Raw genomic sequence first — 12,620 nt, 5'->3', positions numbered from 1 at the left:
TAATATTGCAGAACAATCACTGCAAGCAGTTACTTCCATAAAATATCTAGGAATATGCATACGGAGCGATTTGAAGTGGAATGATGACACAAAATCAATTGTAGATAAGGCAGGTGCCAGACTTAGGTTCATTGCAAGAATCCTCAGGAAATGTAGTCCACCAACAAAGAAAGTAGGTTACAGAACACTTGTTCAATCAGTACTTCAATACTTCTCGTCTGTATGGGATCCGTACCAAATAGGACTGATGGAGTAAATACAGGATATCCAAAGAAGAGCAATGTGGTTCGTTACAGGTCCATTTAGCAAGTACGTAAGCTTCACAGAGACGATAAACCAATACCAGTGGCAGACGCTGCAAGAGAGTCGTTCTACGTCACGGTGTGGTTTATTGTTAAACTTCTGAGAGAGTACGTTTCTACAAGAGTCAGCAAATGTAGTGCTTCCTCTTTTGTATACCTTTGGAAAATACCGTGAAGTTAAAGTTAGAGAGATTCCACACCGAGGCTTACTGGCAATCTTTCTTCCCGCGAGCTATTCCTGATTGGAACAGGAAAGGAACGAAGTAATAGTGGTACACAAAGTAACCTCTGCTACACACCGTAAGGTGGTTTGCAGAGTGTAGATGTTTATAAGTGCAGAAAAAAAAGAAAGAAAGAAATCCTAGGACTGATGTCTGAAGCCGAGACCTTAGCATTTACAGTCTGACACTTACCTACTTAGCCACTTGACATTATGTGCCCAACCTTACATCTAGGGCGCAAAGCCTCCAGGAAAGTAAATTTTCTTAATAGAGAATAGTTTGACTTCTCAGTATTATAGTCTATCAGACGAGACTTTGTGTAAAAGTGCGTCCGCAGCTATAGAATCCTCTAGAATTTATCTCTGCCAAATCAAGAAAAGGAACGATCTTATCATTCCGGATTAACAGACAAAGAAACTCAGAGAAGTCAAAAGTGGCCATTAACTGTCCATAGTCGAAATCTCTGAATACAGAAGCAGTTGTTACAGTCAGTTGCCACAGTCTGTGAACAGATGCAGAAACGTTAAACCTTGTGGTCATCTCTATCTTCGGGCTACAAAGTATTGCTCCAAGTTGATTTTGTACAACTGAAAGAATTACTAGACGTTTGTTAAAGTCGAAGTGGGTCTGGAAGGGAACATACTTTCCAGTCTAACGATAATTTTCCACATGAACCTATACAAATTACGAATATTAAAGAAACACATTAATCGCTTTGATGTTTTTAAATCTATAACTCCACCGTGGTCCGGTGTCAAACCAGAATGAGGAATAAGAAGGGGTTGCTGAGTCAGTAACCAACTAGAAAATCACAAACGCAAGGAAATAATCCACAGTCAAGGGACCCAGCGGCGCGGGCGGAGGAGGCTCTTAGTGTCCCTACGTTACCTCGACAAAGTAAATGTCACTAAAAAAAAAGTGGCGTCGGTTGTCGTAACGGCGGCCTCTTATGACGTGTGGGAAAAGTCAGGGGCTATCATATTTATAATGTCCCCATAAAAAATTCATGAATAACATGTCGAGTCCGGACGTACACTACCTCCCCCCCCCCCCCCCCCCCTGTCAGGGTACATGGCTCAGAAATGCTGAGAAAGGCCACATTTAATAAGAAAGCAAAAAAGAAACATCACGTCCCTATAACATGGAATATTGAAATCCTATTACAAGGGAGGAAGATGAAGTAGCTCAAGGAGGAAATGAGAATAAACAGAGTAGATGTCATGGGAATGATGTCTGAAACGAAATGTGAACAGAAGGGTGAATCTATAAATGAGGAGGAAAAAGTAAAGGAATTCATGGTGTTGGCAAAAGACCGGAAGTCAAGTAAAAATGGTGTCAGTAAGATATGTAAGGGAAAGTTTGATAGCAATGTAAATCCAAGAAAAGTAGAAAAATCTAGTTATAACAGAAATATGCATACCACATAGCGGACAATCTCATCAGAAAGTAAACGTAAATTATTGCAGACTGACTACACAACGAACAAAGAAAAGATGATGGCCTGTTTCGTTGTAAGGGGAGACTGGCATGCAGTAGTAGGTGGACGCAACGAAGGAAGTACTGTGGGAAAATACGAATTACTTAAAAGGAGTGACCGAGGAGAGTCGTGATTCATCCCTACAAAATAAACTTAACTATAGGAAATACATTGTATGAACAACACAGAAGAAGAAGATACATTTTACTCGAACAGATAACAGATTAACTACCTTTTGATACAAGAAAGATTTAGGAAGCGTTTGAGAAATTTTAAGATGTTAATAGAAGCTAATATCTAACCATATCACGTCATCTTGATAGCAACTTGAACGTTGTTTAATGTTATCGCAAATTCTGGTTCTCTAGTTGATTTTTAATTAGACTATCGTTCTAAAGTTGGAGTAAATCGGTCAAGAATTTCCCGAGAATTTTTCCAGTAACATTCCACTGATATATATATAATATGAACATTAGTAAAACCGTCAAACTTGGGGACTGTGGAGACGGCGATGCCAAAACAAGAATCCTCACAGACACCAAACACATCATATAACATTTTAATTGCTTTTTGAGTGTTTGTACGCTCATGGAACGTTTCATACAGAGGCCCAAAAAGGGATTTGGATGGTGCGTGATGTGTTTGGTGTATTTGCCGTACTGCCTCTGGACCGTTTCCGTCTGCTTGACCGCACAAAAACACAATCTCGGGTTGTTCTCGACACGAATAACGGACCATTCTACTGCTTACAGTACGCTGAATCAGTCACACAGCTTGCAGCACACAAGAAACACAAGACACCTAGTCAGAGGAACTTTCATTCGTCAGCCCTATTCTACCGTGGCAACGATGCATTCCTGGACGCTTGTACATTGTACCTTTTCTTCCTCCATTTCCATTCATAGCCCCATCCCTGCAGTTTGTCGATTTATTTATATACAGGGTGATTCAAAAAGAATACCACAACTTTAAAAATGTGTATTTAATGAAAGAAACATAATATAACCTTCTGTTATACATCATTACAAAGAGTATTTAAAAAAGTTTTTTTTCACTCAAAAACAAGTTCAGAGATGTTCAATACGGCCCCCTCCAGACACTCGAGCAATATCAACCCGATACTCCAACTCGTTCCACACTCTCTGTAGCATATCAGGCGTAACAGTTTGGATAGCTGCTGTTATTTCTCGTTTCAAATCATCAATGGTGGCTGGGAGAGGTGGCCGAAACACCATATCCTTAACATACCCCCATAAGAAAAAATCGCAGGGGGTAAGATCAGGGCTTTTTGGAGGCCAGTGATGAAGTGCTCTGTCACGGGCTGCCTGGCGGCCGATCCATCGCCTCGGGTAGTTGACGTTCAGGTAGTTACGGACAGATAAGTGCCAATGTGTTGGCGCTCCATCCTGCTGAAATATGAATTGTTGTGCTTCTAGTTCGAGCTGAGGGAACAGCAAATTCTCTAACATCTCCAGATACTGTAGTCCAGTTACAGTAGCACCTTCGAAGAAAAAGGGACCAAAAACTTTATTGGCTGAAATGGCACAGAAAACGTTCACCTTAGGCGAGTCACGTTCATACTGAGTTGTTTCCCGCGGATTCTCGTCGATTCGCTTCTGCTGTACTCAATAACACAAAAAGCTTTCTGTTGAGCGGTCGCCATCTTAGCATCAACTGACGCTGACGCCTAGTCAACAGCGCCTCAAGCGAACAAATGTACAACTAAATGAAACTTTATAGCTCCCTTAATTCGCCGACAGATAGTGCTTAGCTCTGCCTTTTGTCGTTGCAGAGTTTTAAATTCCTAAAGTTGTGGTATTCTTTTTGAATCACCCTGTACACTGAAGCACTAAAGAAATTGGTATAGGCATGCATATTCAAATACAGGGATACGTAAAGAAGCAGAATATGGCACTGCGATCGGAAACGCCTATATAAGGCAACAATTGTCTGGCGAAGTTGTTAGATCAGTTACTGCTGCTACACTGGCAGGTTATCAAAATGTGAGTTTGAACGTGGTGTTATAGTCGGCTCACGTGCGATGGGACACAGCATCTCCGAGGTAGCGATGAAGTGGGAATTTTCCCGTACGACCATTTCAAGAGAATACCGCGAATATCAGGAATCCGGTAGAACATAAACCTCCGACATCGCTGCTACCGGAAAAAGATCCTTCGAGAATGGGATCAACGTGACAGAAGTGCAACCCTTCCTCAAATTTCTGCATATTTCAATGTTTGTCCCATCAAAAAGTGTCAGCGAGCGAACCATTCAACGAAACATCATCGATATGGGCATTTGGAGCCGAAGCCGCACTCGTGTACCCTTGGTGATTGCACGACATAAAGCTTTACGCCTCGCCTGGGCCTGTCAACACCGACATTGGACTGTTCATGACTGGAAACATGCTGCCTGGTTGCACGAGTCTCGTTTCAAATTGTATCGAGCAGATGGACGTGTACTGGTATGGAGACAACTTCATGAATCCATGGACCCTGCATGTCAGCAGGGGACTGTTGAAGTTGCTGGAGGCTCTGTAATAGTGTGGGTCATGTGCAATTGGGGTGATGTAGGACCCCTGACACATCTAGATACGATCCTAACAGGTGACACGTACTAAGCATGCTCCTGCATCCTTTCATGTCCATTGTGTATTCTGACTGACTTGGGCAATTCCAGCAGGACAATGCGACACCCCACACGTCCAGAATTGCTACAGAGTGGCTTCAGGAACACTTTACTGAGTTTAAACACTTCCGCTGGCACCAAACGCCCCAGATGTGAACATTATTGAACATATCTGGAATGCCTTGCAACTGTCCAGAAGATATCTTACGGATCTGACAGCCCTGCAGGGTAAATTCCGTCCAGCACAACCTCAGACGTTAGTCGAGTTCATTCTACTTTGTGTTGTGGCACATCTACACAGTATTCGGCCGGTGTACCAGTTTCTTTGGCTCTTCAGTGTAGTTCATGTACCCAACGCAAGCATCCCGAAAGTATTGGAACAACGTTCGTACGATGAAAAAGTACCGTTATCCAACATGGCGGCGATGACGTCATCCAAGATGGTGGCTGTGACAACAATCAAGATGGTGGATTTTGGCGGGAAGTTTGAATTTTGTCGGGAAAGTGTCACGCTCCCCTCCCCCAGAAAAATAGCGCGAACTTCCAATTCCAGGACGATAATGCACCACATCTAAGTTATCTCTACTAAGCAAAGAAAAAGGAGGGAAAAAGGGACTTATCTTTAGTATTTAACCAATTTAACCAGGTGTGTTCTCCACTGGGTCTGGACTCCAACTGGCTTAGTTCATATCGTCGACATCAGAGGACGCCATCGTGACGTCAGGAGATGACGGAAGTAGTGTTATTCAAGATGGCCATAGCCAGTGTGTTCACCATGAGCTCCAGAGCCCAACATACTTAGTTCATATTGGTGCCACCAGAGGGCGCTCTCCTGACGTTGTAACGAGGTACGATTTAATGGCCGACAGATTCATTCTAGAGAAAGATAAGTTGATGGAGGTCAATTTTTTTTCCGGTGTTCTGTCCGGATGCATCAGTCACATGACATAGCCTGAGCTCTACTCGTATACAGCTACGCGTTCCGTCCGTGCTTTAAAGCACTGTCTACTTGCGATCGTTAACGGTATATCTGTCGGTCGTCAGAGGACTTCCATCTCACATGCGAAGAAACTTGGCACACTCCTCTAAACGATCGTTGATTAATGCGATCGCGCCTGTCGCATCTTGTATGTAAAATCGAGACTTCAGCGTCATAACTAAGTTAGCGGTATGAGCTTGTGACATGCTACAATCCCCGTGTACACATCTGACCGACAGATGTTGTGTTTACACAGTTAGTGGCGGAATGACTTGTAATTTTCACATGTAGGACACTGCTGCTATGCGTTTATATGTTTCCTTGTAGGATGTATCCCCCGCTACTAACTATGATTTTATATAGGCCTGATACAGGCTTGGTATAATTTCTGAACTGTCATCGGATGTGAGCAGTGGACACTATACGTCTCTGCAAAGCTATATTGTGCTCGTATGATGCAAAGTAAATGTTTTACGGAAGTAGTTTTTTTGTTTTACGATTCGTTAAGATAGTTCAGGGTAGAGAAACTGTGAAGAAGGATGTATGTCTGATAGGCTGGAAAGGTATTCCATCTAACATGATAGCCCGTTTTTAAATGCAGAACCTTGTAGTCTTAGGAGTGCGTGTGTTTATGTTCTCTCTCTTATCAATACCTTCCAGGTACAGATCTTAGACTCTAGAACAATAATTTAGAGTTGACAGTTTCGATGATTTAGGTAAAAATGTGTCGAACTAAATTCGTCTAGAACTCCATCGCGTATAATAACAACTCTTTACTTGTTCTTCTTAACTGTATGCTATTACATTACGGCACTTTGAAATCTGTTGCTATACATCGATAAGGAGTGCCAAGCTCCTCGACATGGTCACATCTCGAGAAATCTCGTGCATTTGGACGGGAACCTCTATTCATTCACGAGACGTGGAGTGCAGCGGTCTTCTTCTGATCGGTTGGAAATTAATTCTCTAACGGTGCTGCAGGGCAGATTGGTCAGTGACTATGTGAGGATGGTCTTTTATCCTAAGACGGGACGAATGCTCTGTAACTCCCATATGCAGAGAGATGGATCGTAAATTAAGTACTATGCTCGAGGTCTTAGAAATATGTAGAGCGCTGTCTGGTATACTTTGATGATTTATATGTTCGAGAATTAACTGTGAATGGGCGTACTGAGTAGTCATATATCCATGTTCGCAATGATACTCGCAAAGTAGAGAAGGGGTGGTTTTGATATGTTATTGAAATTGGTGAAACATGCTGCCACATGATTAGCAAGTGTTGGAATTACTGTAAAATTATACGCGCTATGAAGCGTATTGCTTAATATCACACTACATCGGCGGTGTCTTTTCCATCCCATCCGTGCATTGGTGCGCTGTTGGTTACTGACTGACAACGCTTGTTTGAGATGGGAAAAAAAGTTTTGTGGATGGAAGACAACTTCTGGGGGTTGCTAGCAGTGAAACAGTTACCGCGTACATGAGAGCAAAATGAGGAATCACCCGAAACGGACCACGGAGTCATCATCCATTCCGTCACTGTGACATGAGTTTAAATGTAGAGGTCGTGATCCCCTTTTGGGCGGTAGTTTGGAAGCTCTCCACAACGTAGCCAAACTCTTCTAGTTCCCTTATCTTTTAACTGTCTTTTATTTAAAATCATCCAGTGCTATGCTATCGGCCGTAAGAATATGATTTATACTGTGCGATGTCAAGTTTTCTGTGAGCGTCTTAATGTCAGTTTAGAACCTGACACATGCTTGGAAGTCGTGAGAGAGAAAAAAAAGGGAAATGTTTGGCGTTGTAAAAAAGCGTGTTAGAAAACATTGTCTGAAACAACTAAACAGGACAAGAGGGAGCGTCTCAAACGATCATCCGCCTAGAGTATAGGTAATTAGACTTTTAAGTGGCCTCTGCATTGCCTATATATATTTAATAGGATCGTGTCCACATAGGCTCAAAAAAATGGATCAAATGGCCCTGAGCACTATGGGACTTAACATCTCAGGTCATCAGTCCCCTAGACTTAGAACTACTTAAACCTAACTAACTTAAGGACATCACACACATCCATGCCCGAGGCAGGATTCGAACCTGCGACCGTAGCAGCAGTGTGGTTCCAGACTGAAGCGCCTAGAACCGCTCGGCCACAGCGGCCGGCTGTGTCCACATAGGCATGTGCAGTAGCAGTAGCAGTTTGAGGTGAGGGGTTGGGAACGCCGTTAGAAATACTTGGATGGCGACACTCTGCGCTATTCTGGGGAAGTATTGTGAAATCTGTTTCTCCGTGCTGGAGGTCCGCTGCAGTTATGTGCCATTGTATCTTCATCGATGCATAGATGACTTGTAAATCGTATGAGCTTTAATAGTGCGTAATTTTTCTATGTTGGCAGGGTAGAAAATAACGATGATAGCATGTTGGCCTGATTGATTTGAATGGACAGGGATCTGTAGTACTTGTATCTAGTATGGGGACGTTCTACATTGGGCCCATTTCCACCGAATGCTCAAAACACGGTCCTGTTGCAGTAACTCAGGTCATTCTGTTTCTACACGTGTTGCAGAAGGTGGTGGATATGTATTTCTCCGACTTCTGCTCAGTTCTGACTTAAATTGGAACGAACACTTGTGGAAAGCTGTAGAAATCGGTGCGATTGCAAGATGCCTAGGATGTGGCTGAAACCAGGTTGTAATTTTACTGTAGCAGACAGGTTCAAGGAAGGTGCCTCGTTTAGAGATATGAGAGTGCAAGAAATATGATTGACTTGTGGGTGTGAGCGTATGCATGTACACTCCTGGAAATTGAAATAAGAACACCGTGAATTCATTGTCCCAGGAAGGGGAAACTTTATTGACACATTCCTGGGGTCAGATACATCACATGATCACACTGACAGAACCACAGGCACATAGACACAGGCAACAGAGCATGCACAATGTCGGCACTAGTACAGTGTATATCCACCTTTCGCAGCAATGCAGGCTGCTATTCTCCCATGGAGACGATCGTAGAGATGCTGGATGTAGTCCTGTGGAACGGCTTGCCATGCCATTTCCACCTGGCGCCTCAGGTGGACCAGCGTTCGTGCTGGACGTGCAGACCGCGTGAGACGACGCTTCATCCAGTCCCAAACATGCTCAATGGGGGACAGATCCGGAGATCTTGCTGGCCAGGGTAGTTGACTTACACCTTCTAGAGCACGTTGGGTGGCACGGGATACATGCGGACGTGCATTGTCCTGTTGGAACAGCAAGTTCCCTTGCCGGTCTAGGAATGGTAGAACGATGGGTTCGATGACGGTTTGGATGTACCGTGCACTATTCAGTGTCCCCTCGACGATCACCAGTGGTGTACGGCCAGTGTAGGAGATCGCTCCCCACACCATGATGCCGGATGTTGGCCCTGTGTGCCTCGGTCGTATGCAGCCCTGATTGTGGCGCTCACCTGCACGGCGCCAAACGCGCATACGACCATCATTGGCACCAAGGCAGAAGCGACTCTCATCGCTGAAGACGACACGTCTCCATTCGTCCCTCCATTCACGCCTGTCTCGACATCACTGGAGGCGGGCTGCACGATGTTGGGGCGTGAGCGGAAGACGGCCTAACGGTGTGCGGGACCGTAGCCCAGCTTCATGGAGACGGTTGCGAATGGTCCTCGCCGATACCCCAGGAGCAACAGTGTCCCTAATTTGCTGGGAAGTGGCGGTGCGGTCCCCTACGGCACTGCGTAGGATCCTACGGTCTTGGCGTGCATCCGTGCGTCGCTGCGGTCCGGTCCCAGGTCGACGGGCACGTGCACCTTCCGCCGACCACTGTCGACAACATCGATGTACTGTGGAGACCTCACGCCCCACGTGTTGAGCAATTCGGCGGTACGTCCACCCGGCCTCCCCCATGCCCACTATACGCCCTCGCTCAAAGTCCGTCAACTGCACATACGGTTCACGTCCACGCTGTCGCGGCATGCTACCAGTGTTAAAGACTGCGATGGAGCTCCGTATGCCACGGCAAACTGGCTGACACTGACGGCGGCGATGCACAAATGCTGCGCAGGTAGCGCCATTCGACGGCCAACACCGCGGTTCCTCGTGTGTCCGCTGTGCCGTGCGTGTGATCATTGCTTGTACAGCCCTCTCGCAGTGTCCGGAGCAAGTATGGTGGGTCTGACACACCGGTGTCAATGTGTTCTTTTTTCCATTTCCAGGAGTGTATGTGCTTGAATGGAAAGACCTGATTCAAAATGATGGACATAATTTCTAACATATAGCGTAACACTAGAGATCTGGGAAGCTGGTGTACATTTTTTCTGCTTAGGACCTCAATCGACACATCGTCTACTACTACTACTACTACTACTACTGCTGTTTGTGCTCCTTCACAATCAGCCTATAACTCGGCGGATATGTCACGGAACCTCTGACATGGTCTCGAGATAGAATGCGTTGCAAATACTAAAGAATTTTCTAGTTGGGGCGGTGTCAGGGAGTTGAAAATACCTCTTACACACCACGTTCCTTAGCAGAATCACTTTCAAAGTTCATTGATTTTATGACGAGGTTGCATCGTTGGTTGATAATACGTATTCCTACGATCCGCGTCACGGTATTTGTCCGCAAAACACTGCCTCATTCAGAGGTAATGTCGTACCCCGATTTGTAAAGAGGGTGTAGCATTTAACATGGATATTTCTGCGCACCTGTAGAACAAAGACCGCTTGTTACAGTAACATGCAGTAGTTGTTGGGGTCGCGTTTTTTCTTTTTTCTTTTTTTTTAACATCTGGTCGATTACGTTGTAAGTAGGCTGTTTATGTTTTCTTATTGGCAACGTTACATAGCGCTCTGTATGAAAATCACTGGCTGTGCTGTGTGCAGTCCGTGGGCTAGTTTGCATTGTTGTCTGCCATTGTAGTGTTGGGCAGCGGCAGCTGGATGTGAACAGCGCGTAGCGTTGCACAGTTAGAGGTGAGCCGCCAGCAGTGGTGGATGTGTGGAAGGAAATGGCGGAGTTTTGAAATTACATATATTATGACTTTTGTTGATATTAAGGTAAATACAGTGTTTGTTCTCCTTTAAAATCTTTCATTTGCTAACTATCCCTATCAGTAGTTAGTGTCTTCCGTAGTTTGAATCTTTTATTTAGCTGGCAGTAGTGGCGCTCGCTGTATTGCAGTAGTTCGAGTAAGGAAGATTGTACAATGGAGAAAAACTATTTTTGACAGAGGATGTGAACAGAATACAGAAAGCAGGCTTAGATAGGACTTTTGGGAATAATGATGAACGAAGGGAGATCTCCATGCAAAATACTGCAGTAAAACAAACCCTATCCTTTCCTTTTGTGTCATCCCTCTATATGTTTGTGTACCGTTGTGTATTTGTGTTTTTCCTGTCTTTATGTGTTTAGCTGATGAGAGCTATGTTGTAGACATTTTCTAATACTCTGTTATTTACTTTGTAAAGATGTTTAGACATTATTTATACTGTTTGGTTGCTCACATGTGAAGGTGATGTTTCAAACGTTCTTCTGATCTTTTATGTATTTACTTATGTCATAATTCCTATAACACTGATGTATATGTTTATTTCTATTCTGTTGTAAAGCCTGTACTACAAATGTTATCTGTACTGTTATGTTCTTTAATGATGTATTTTGTACCTTTGTAATTGTATTCTAATGTTATAATATTGTAATTGACACCAGTTCAACAAATTAAGTAACGTGTAAGCATTCATTTCACTGCACACATTTCTGTTGGTCATAGTAATGCACAATATGTAAGAAGTTGGGACTGTTAGTGTTTGCACATGTGTTACAAATTCAGCAAAGGACTGGATAACAGCACTGCTGGTTCTAAGGACAATTCCAAAAACTTCGTGAGTGTACAAGTGGTGGTTTATGGACTTGCTATATTGTCTGCAAGACTTCTAAGGACAATTCGAAAAACTTTGTGCGTGCACAAGTGGTGGTTTATGGACTTGCTATCTTCTCTGCAAGACTCTTCGATGGTGATTGTGCACCTGCACAGTCGCAACGGATGGCTGCTGGCCATCTCTACAAGGACTACAGTGGGTCTACACCTTTCCTGACTCACCAATACCATTATCTCTACATGGACTACAGTGGGTCTGCATCTTTGATGGCCCACCAATACCATACTCTCTACCAGGACTACAGTGGGTCTGCTCTGTGATGATCTACCTACCAATATTCTTCAGAACTTCGAATGACTCTGCTGTGGGTTTGCTCCTTTGTGGCCCATTACCTGTCAGCATGTCAAGAGTCAGCACTGTCTTTCCGTTGGAAGGACACCACTACTTCTTCAAGACTGCATGGAAATCCACTACTTCTGTGTGGATTTTTTTATACTAATGAGAATTTGTGAAAAAAACTGTAATTATTATTATGATGAATGATCAGGACTGTCTTTATGGACTGTGAGAAAATTTTAGCTTTTGACCAACATTGTATTAATAAGTGTGTGCATTTGATATCTTTGTTATTGTAATTATGAAAAATTTTATCAAATCATTATTGGCCACTGGCCAAAAAAATTTGTAAATTTTTTTTGTGGGGAGCATGGGGGCTATGTAAGTAGGCTGTTTATGTTTTCTTATTGGCAACGTTACATAGCGCTCTGTATGAAAATCACTGGCTGTGCTGTGTGCAGTCCGTGGCTAGTTTGCATTGTTGTCTGCCATTGTAGTGTTGGGCAGCGGCAGCTGGATGTGAACAGCGCATAGCGTGAGCCGCCAGCAGTGGTGGATGTGTGGAAGGAAATGGCGGAGTTTTGAAATTACATATATTATGACTTTTGATGATATTAAGGTAAATACAGTGTTTGTTCTCCATTAAAATCTTTCATTTGCTAACTATCCCTATCAGTAGTTAGTGCCTTCCGTAGTTTGAATCTTTTATTTAGCTGGCAGTAGTGGCGCTCGCTGTATTGCAGTAGTTCGAGTAAGGAAAATTTTTGGTGAGGTAAGTGATTTGTGAAACGTATAGTTTAATGTT

Source organism: Schistocerca cancellata, chromosome 5, assembly GCF_023864275.1.
Source record: "Schistocerca cancellata isolate TAMUIC-IGC-003103 chromosome 5, iqSchCanc2.1, whole genome shotgun sequence".
Taxonomy (NCBI): domain Eukaryota; kingdom Metazoa; phylum Arthropoda; class Insecta; order Orthoptera; family Acrididae; genus Schistocerca; species Schistocerca cancellata.
This window is presented reverse-complemented; position numbering follows the sequence as displayed.